The sequence below is a fragment of the Bos indicus x Bos taurus genome, chromosome 7, assembly GCF_003369695.1.
Source record: "Bos indicus x Bos taurus breed Angus x Brahman F1 hybrid chromosome 7, Bos_hybrid_MaternalHap_v2.0, whole genome shotgun sequence".
Classification (NCBI taxonomy): domain Eukaryota; kingdom Metazoa; phylum Chordata; class Mammalia; order Artiodactyla; family Bovidae; genus Bos; species Bos indicus x Bos taurus.
The window spans coordinates 6,623,400-6,631,081 of record NC_040082.1 but is presented as its reverse complement, the minus strand read 5'-3'; the positions used below and the strand labels follow the sequence as shown (position 1 = coordinate 6,631,081).

The window sequence follows — 7,682 nt, the reverse complement described above, 5'->3', positions numbered from 1 at the left end:
CCTGTGTGATTTGGTGAAAATAACATCATCTGTGTTTTTAATATTATATCAGAACTCATATATTAATATTACAGGTTAAAAGCATCTTACTTTTAGATATAGATTATTTTTTATTTTTACCCATGAACATTAAAAAGTGTATTTCAAGTTCTAAAACATGAATACAACTCCAGTGAAACTGAGAGTATAAATGTACTATATAAATATACATAATATGGAGATTTTGCATTCCATCCCTTTATTGTCACTCACTCTAATACCATTTACCTGTAAATATTTATCAAGCATTTGGTATTTATGAGTGGTGATATTAGACATTTGGGATACAGCAGTAAATAAATCTAAGGAGACCCTGATGTCATAGAATTTACACTTTAAGCAATCAGAAAAGAAATACAAGGAATCCAAATTAGAAAAGAAGTCAAACTTTTATCATGCAGATGACATGAAACTCTACATAGAAAGTCCTAAATATGCTACCCGCTAACTACTTGAGCTCATCAATGAATTTGGTAAAGTTTCAGGATACAGAATTAATGCACAGAACTCTCTTGTGTTTCTATACACTTACAATGAAAGATCAGAAAGAGATATTAAAGAAAGAATCCTATTTATCATCACATCAAAAAGAATAAAATACCTAGGAACAAACCTGTAATAAGAAGACAAAGACCTGTGCTCTGAAAACTGTAAGACAGAAATGAAAGAAACTGAAGGTGACTCAAATGATGGAAAGATATACCATGTTCTTGGATTGGAAGAATCAATACAGTCAAAATACCATATTACCCAAAGCAATCTACAGATTCAGTGCAATCCCTTCATTTTTTTTTTTTTTTCACAAATGTAGAACAACAACCACCACAAAATAATTTATATGGAAACACAAAAGATCTTGAATAGCCAAAGCAATCTTGAGGAAGAAAAATGGAACTGGAAGAATCAGATGCTCTAACTTCAGACTATACTACAAGGCTCCAGTCATCAAAACAGTAAGGTACTGGCACAGAAATAGAGACCAACAGAACATAAGAGAAAGCCTAGAAAAAAACCCACACAGCTCTGGTCAAAAAGATCCCCCCCCAAAAAAAATTTAAAAATGGGCAGAAGATCTAAATAGACATTTCTACAAAGAAGACACATACGATGGCCAAAAAGCACATGAAGAGATGCTCAACATTACTATCAGGTAAATGCAGATCAGAACTACAATGAACTATCACCTCACGCAGGTTAGAGTGAAAATGAAACTGAAAGTCACTCAGTTGTGTCCAACTCTTTGTGACCCCATGGACTCTATATTCCATTAAATTTTCTAGGCCAGAAAACTGGAGTGGGTAGCCTTTCCCTTATCCAGGGGATCTTCACAACCCAGAAATCCAACTGGGATCTCCTGCATTGCAGGCGGATTCTTTACCAACTGAGTCACAAGGTAAGGCCAAGAAAATGGTAGTGGATAGCTTATCCCTTCTCCAGTAGATCTTCCCGACCAAGGCATCGAACTATGATCTCCTGCATTGCAGGAGGATTCTTTACCAACTGAGCTATGAGGGAAGCCCACAGGTTCAAGTGGCCATCATCAAAAAGTGTATAAACAAGAAATTCTGGAGAGGGTATAGAGAAAAGCAATGCTTCTACATTGTTTGTGGAAATGTAAATCGGTACAGCCACTATGCAGAAGAGAATGTAGGTTCCTTAAAAACTCAGCAATAGAACTACCATATGATCCTGCAATGCCATTCCTTGGCTTATACCTAGAGAAAACTATGATCTGAAAAAATTCACACATTCTAGTGTTCCAATAGCCGAGACATACAAGCAACCCAAATTTCTGTTGACAGAGGAATGGATAAAGAATAATGTGGTGTATATATACAATTGAATATTACTCAAAGAATGAAATAATGCCATTGATGAACCTGAAGATTATCATACTAAGTGAAAAGTCAGACACAGAAATGTGAGTATCATATGGTATCACTCATATGTGATATCTAATTTTTACAATGATACAAATGAACTTATTTACAGAACAGAAACAGACTTACAGATATAAAAACAAACACATGTTTATCAGAAGGGAAACAAGGTCAGGGAGGGGTAAATTAGGAGGTTGGGATGAACAGGCACACACTGCTGTGTATAAGATAGACAACAAACAAGAACCTACTGTGTAGCACAGGGAACTCTACTTCATGTTTTGCAATAACCAATTTGAGAAAAGACTCTGAAAAAGAATGCATCTATGCTTCTGTGTAATTCAGTCACGTTCCTGTGTGCCTGAAGCTGACACAAGCTTGTAAATCAACTCTACTCCAATAAAATAGATAACTTAGAATGTACATTTTGAGTATGTATTTTATGTGGGTGTAATGGGAACAAACGATACATAAGTAAGTAAAAATAGCCACTGTGATGATTAGTTTCAGGTATTAGCCTGAAGGCTAAGGGATGCCTAGGAAGCTGGCATTTTCAAAAGAGATCAAATCTGAATCAGTAGAGTGAGGAAAGACGATCGGTCCCCACCAGTGTGGTGGCCACCATCCAGTCCTTGACGGCCCAAATAGAAGAAAATGACGGGAGAAGGGCAACTTATCTTTCTCTTTCTGAGCCTGGACATCCATCCTCTTCTTCCCTCAAGCACTGGAGCTCCGGGATCTCTACACTCTTAACCCTGGGACCTACACCAGTGCACCCTGGCTCTCAGCTCTTCCCACCAACTGAAATACACCAGTGGTTCTCCTGGTGCTCCAGCTTGCACTGAAGATCATGGCAGATCATGGGACTCCTTGGTCTCCATAGCAGTGTGAGCCAATTCCTGTAATAACATATCTCTATCTCTAATCTCTGCCTCTCTTTCTACATTTACATCTGCATCTACATCTATCCTACTGGTTCTGCTTATCTGGAGACCCTTGACTAAGAGTACATTAGTACATTAGACCTGCCTGAAGCATACTATTACAGTGTTTTGAATTCACAACCAGGAAGCTATTTCACACTGCAGCAAAAGGAAAGCAAAGTCTAAGCTGAGATCTAAGCCATTAAAAGGAGACAACCAACTAAAGATTTGCTAAAATAGCTTATAATACATATTTTACAAACACACTATTCCTAGATCCAAAAGCAGAATGAAATTATTGAGGTCTAGGAATAGAAAGAGAAACATATTTTTGCTCATGAAGTAAAGGAAATAAGCCATGCATAGTCATTGGAAGGACCGATGCTGAAGCTGAAGTTCCAATACTTTGGCCACCTGATGTGAAGAACTGACTCCTTGGAAAAGACCTTGATGCTGGGAAAGATTGAAGGCAGGAGGAGGGAACGACAGAGGATGAGATGTTTGGATGGCATCACCGACTCAATGGATGTGAGTTTGTGTAAACTCCAGGAGTTGGTGATGGACTGGGAGGCCTGGCATGCTGCGGTCCATGGGATTGCAAAGAGTCAGACAGAACTGAGCAACTGAACTGAACTGGACTGAGGTGTTCGGGAAATGAGGGGAGTGAGACAGGCCAGAGTGAGATGCACAGTCAAGGCCATATTGTAAAAGGCTGATGGGGTTTTGTTTCTTGTTTTAATTGCACTGGAAAGCTATTTAAGATTTTAGGGGGAGCCTATTATACAGAGTGAAGTAAGCCAGAAAGAAAAACACCAATACAGATACTAACGCATATATATGGAATTTAGAAAGATGGTAACGATAACCCTGTATGTGAGAGCAAAAGAGACACAGATGTATAGAACAGTCTTTTGGACTCTGTGGGAGAGGGCGAGGGTGGGATGGTTGGGAAAATGGCACTGAAACATGTATATTATCGTATGTGAAATGAATCGCCAGTCCAGGCTTGATGCATGATACAGGATGCTCGGGGCTGATGCACCGGGACAACCCAGAGGGATGGTATGGGGAGGGAGGTGGGAGGGGGGTTCAGGATGGGGAACACATGTACACCTGTGGTGGATTCATGTCAATGTATGGCAAAACCACTACAATATTGTAAAGTAATTAGCCTCCAATTAAAATAAATTTATATTAAAAATAAATGAAGTAATTAATTAAAATAAGTAAAATAAAATAGTAACAATACAAATTTAAATTTAGACTTAAAAATTGATTTTAGGTAGGAAATTGCAGGACATGATTATTTTTAAAATGCTATTCTGGTTACTCATTTAAAATGTACTGTGGGGGGTTGAGGCTGTGAAGTAAAATTCATATTTTATGGAAAGACAAGTAAAATTTCAACATAAAAATTTTCCTCTGCCCTTTGACCTCCTCTTTCCCTGCACTGTGCTTCATGTATCGGCATTGTACATCAGCCAAAATTTCCCCACCGGCAGGAATACCTGTTGAACCATAAAGAGCAACCTTCTCCTATCATCAGGACAGTTCGTTAAAAGATAGCGTTCCTTCTTGATCTTGCAAAGGGTCACATAACCCATTACAGTGATGGTTAGATCTGGATTATGTAAACTGTCAATACTATGTCATTTGACATGCAGCCTTGTCTCAAAAAGAAAAAGTATGTAACTGTGGCTTAACTTCTAACAGACGGAACAGTTCTCAGAGCTTTCTGATATGCTCCTCCAGAGTTACAATCCTCACATTTGGCTCGAATAAACATTTTCATTTCTTTCATAGATTGAGTGATTAATTTTTCATTGACAAGGCAAAATGGTAGCTCAGAGATTAAGGAATAAAATCAACAAGCCTACACAGTAGTACAGTCAAGGGAGAATAGAAATTAGGACAAGGATGGTAGAAGCTGAAATGGTGTGAAGTAGATCCACTTGGAATATATTTGAGATGCTAACATAGTGTTCTTCTGTGTCCTCCATATTCTCAACCCAACTTTTGCCCCAGTTGTTTATTTTCCCCATTTTACAAAATCAAGATACAGTATCAAAGATCCTTACCTTAGGCCCAGGTACAGACTTATGTCTTAGGTACGTAGAGTTGACTGGCCTTTCTTCATGGTAGTTGAATGTTCACCAAAAAGCCAAGATCACTCTGACAAAGTATTCATCATTTAGAAATTATAGGAACTTTTAATAAAATAATTACTATTTAAAATTTAAGTCATTCATTTTATAGATGAGGAAATGTAAGCTCCAAGAGGGAAGGGATTTATCACACATCACAACCTATCCTCAGTGTTCATCACTTTGCTGGGGCATATTACTAATACAAGCTCAACAATATGTTTTTCAGAGGACAAAGTAACATACCTTATTAGTGTCAGGGCTGGAAGTCTAATGCAAGTCTCTTACCTTCAAAACAGATCTCTTAAATCCTCTTTTTCTTCTTAAATTCAACTCTGGAATCTCAAGTTTCATTGTAGTCCTGAGTCCGGGTGTAGAAAACATCTGAAAGATAGATTATTATACATTTTTGTCATAATCTTTTATTTAAGGAATAACCTTTAACATTTTAGGCACCTAGTTATCTCGATTTATCACGTAATAGCCCAAAGAGTGGCATTTATGCCACTTCTCACAGATGAGCAACCAGAGGCTCAAAAGGTTGTGTCAGGTTCTCAAGGTTACAGAAATAGGTGTCAACAGTAAATTTAATTCTAGAGTATTTGACACCAAATCCTATACTTATGAACTCTATGACAAGAGATAACTCACAGCACCCAAGCTTTTGATTGAAAATAGTTTGAAAATCACCATCTTAGTGTTCACTTTATTTTTAACTCTTGCTAATGAAACAAATATGTAAAGCTATTAAATGACAAAATCAGCCCTGTCTTTTATCTTCTTATCACTTCTATTATTGCTAATTTGTTCCCTTTTATGATCCAAGTCTTAAAAAGCAAGTGAAAATTTTTAGATTTTTTGATAAATTTAGACTTAAATAATATAAATCTATAGATCTCAATTTAGATTTTTATATAAATACATGTATTCTTATATAAAAGAATATTACATTAACATTATTAAATAATTATTGCCTGAGCCATCAGGGAGCACCAAATTAACACGTATGTACCCCCAAGCCAACTGGCAAATTGAAATGCTACCAAATTGATGATCCTTTTTACATAGTTCCTGTGAACACAATCTACTAATTTAATAAGGTGGCTATCGTTCCCATGGGATTCTGTATGAAATAAAGATGTATACATGCAGGATTCTTAATCAGTGGATATGAAACTGTAACATCATACAGTTTTTTTTCTTTTATTTTGCTTTATATTTTAAATATATTGTTTAATCATATCTGAACTTGGCTGAAGAAAAACTATTTGAAAAGACTATTGTAAAAGGAGGAACACTCAGACCTTGAAATCTGCAAGCATCTCAAAATCAAACAGAAAAAAAAAAAAGCTTTTCTTGTATAGGGAGGAGTAAGCAAGGTCAGCAAGAACTTTGAGGGGAAATCACTCAAGCAGGTAGGCATGAGCAGATAGCATGACTAGCCTGATTGAATAGGAAATGTTTCTTGCTGTGACCAGCTAATTATCAGAATGAGCTTCTAAGGGGGCATGTACTGTCTCTTAGTAATTTCTTAAAAATGGGAGTAAAGCTAAGGTTCATAGGATTATAGGAGGGAGAAGGCTAATTACATTTTGTCTGGGCCACATGAGTGAGTAAGTAATGGGCAGTTGTGTACAACTGGTCAGCCGCTCTTGTTTAAGATGGACAGTGTCTGTCTTTAAATATTATTAGAGATGTCCTAAGAGTCATTGTTAAATTGAGGTCGGCTGGCCTTCACGTTCATGTTGGTCTTAAAGAGACTTGACAAGAACTATGCCTAAGAATGTAGTAAAGGGTCAAGATGGCAATATAGGAGGCTCCTGAGATCCTCTAACACACTGAATATTCTTCCTCTTTGAAAGAACACACACGAAACAATTCTCTTTGAAAAAAAAAAAATCTAGAAAATATTATAGCAGAACAGACAAACGGGGAAACATTCACATCAAAGTGGCAGGCTCTAGGGGATGACTGAGTCCACCTGGAGACCAGTGCTGCTTATAGACACCACTCTTGCCTTGTCCCTCCAGTCGGCTCCAAGAAAATGCCTTGAAAGAGCTTTTGCACATATCCTAGCACCCCGGCTTTATTAGCTGCTGCCAAGAGAGAGGTTCCCAAAAGTCTGGTTGTGTTTGTGAGTCCCACTCTTACAAGATGATACCAATCCAAGCAATTTTTTTCTTATTCCAGTTTTACTGAGATATAATTGACATACAGCACTGTATAATTTGGGGCTTCCTTGGCAGCTCAGCTGGTAAAGAATACACCTGCAATGCAGGAGACCCCGGTTCAATTCCTGTGACTAAGCACAACAAGCACAGCTATATAAGTTAAAATGATGGAAGGCTTCAAAAACTGAGTGCCATCCTTAAAAGGGGACCATGCTAATCTTCTCTGTATCATTCCAATTTTCAGTGTATGTGCTGCCAAAGCAAGTACCAAAGAAGTAATAAGAACCAGCTATTCTACTGCTCAAGACACTAGGAAGAACGTATTAGCAGAAGGAAGTATAACAAAGATTAGTATGAAAATGAAGACTTAAAAAATTAGAAAAAAAAACAATGAAACTAAGAGTTATTGTTTTGAAAAGATAAGCAAAATTGATATACTGTTAGCTAGACTAAGAAAAAAGAAGCAAAGACTCAAAATCATAAACGAGAAAGAAAACATTACAGTGGATACCATACTAAGCAAAG

General features: G+C 37.2%; 1 non-coding gene across 1 annotated transcript; it reads right to left on the bottom strand.

The window, feature by feature from the left end:
- Positions 1-7,318: 7,318 nt before the first annotated feature.
- LOC113896705 lies at positions 7,319-7,425 on the bottom strand. The gene has a single exon (XR_003512083.1). It is a non-coding gene; the product is annotated as a U6 spliceosomal RNA (small nuclear RNA).
- Between the last annotated feature and the right edge of the window lie 257 nt (positions 7,426-7,682).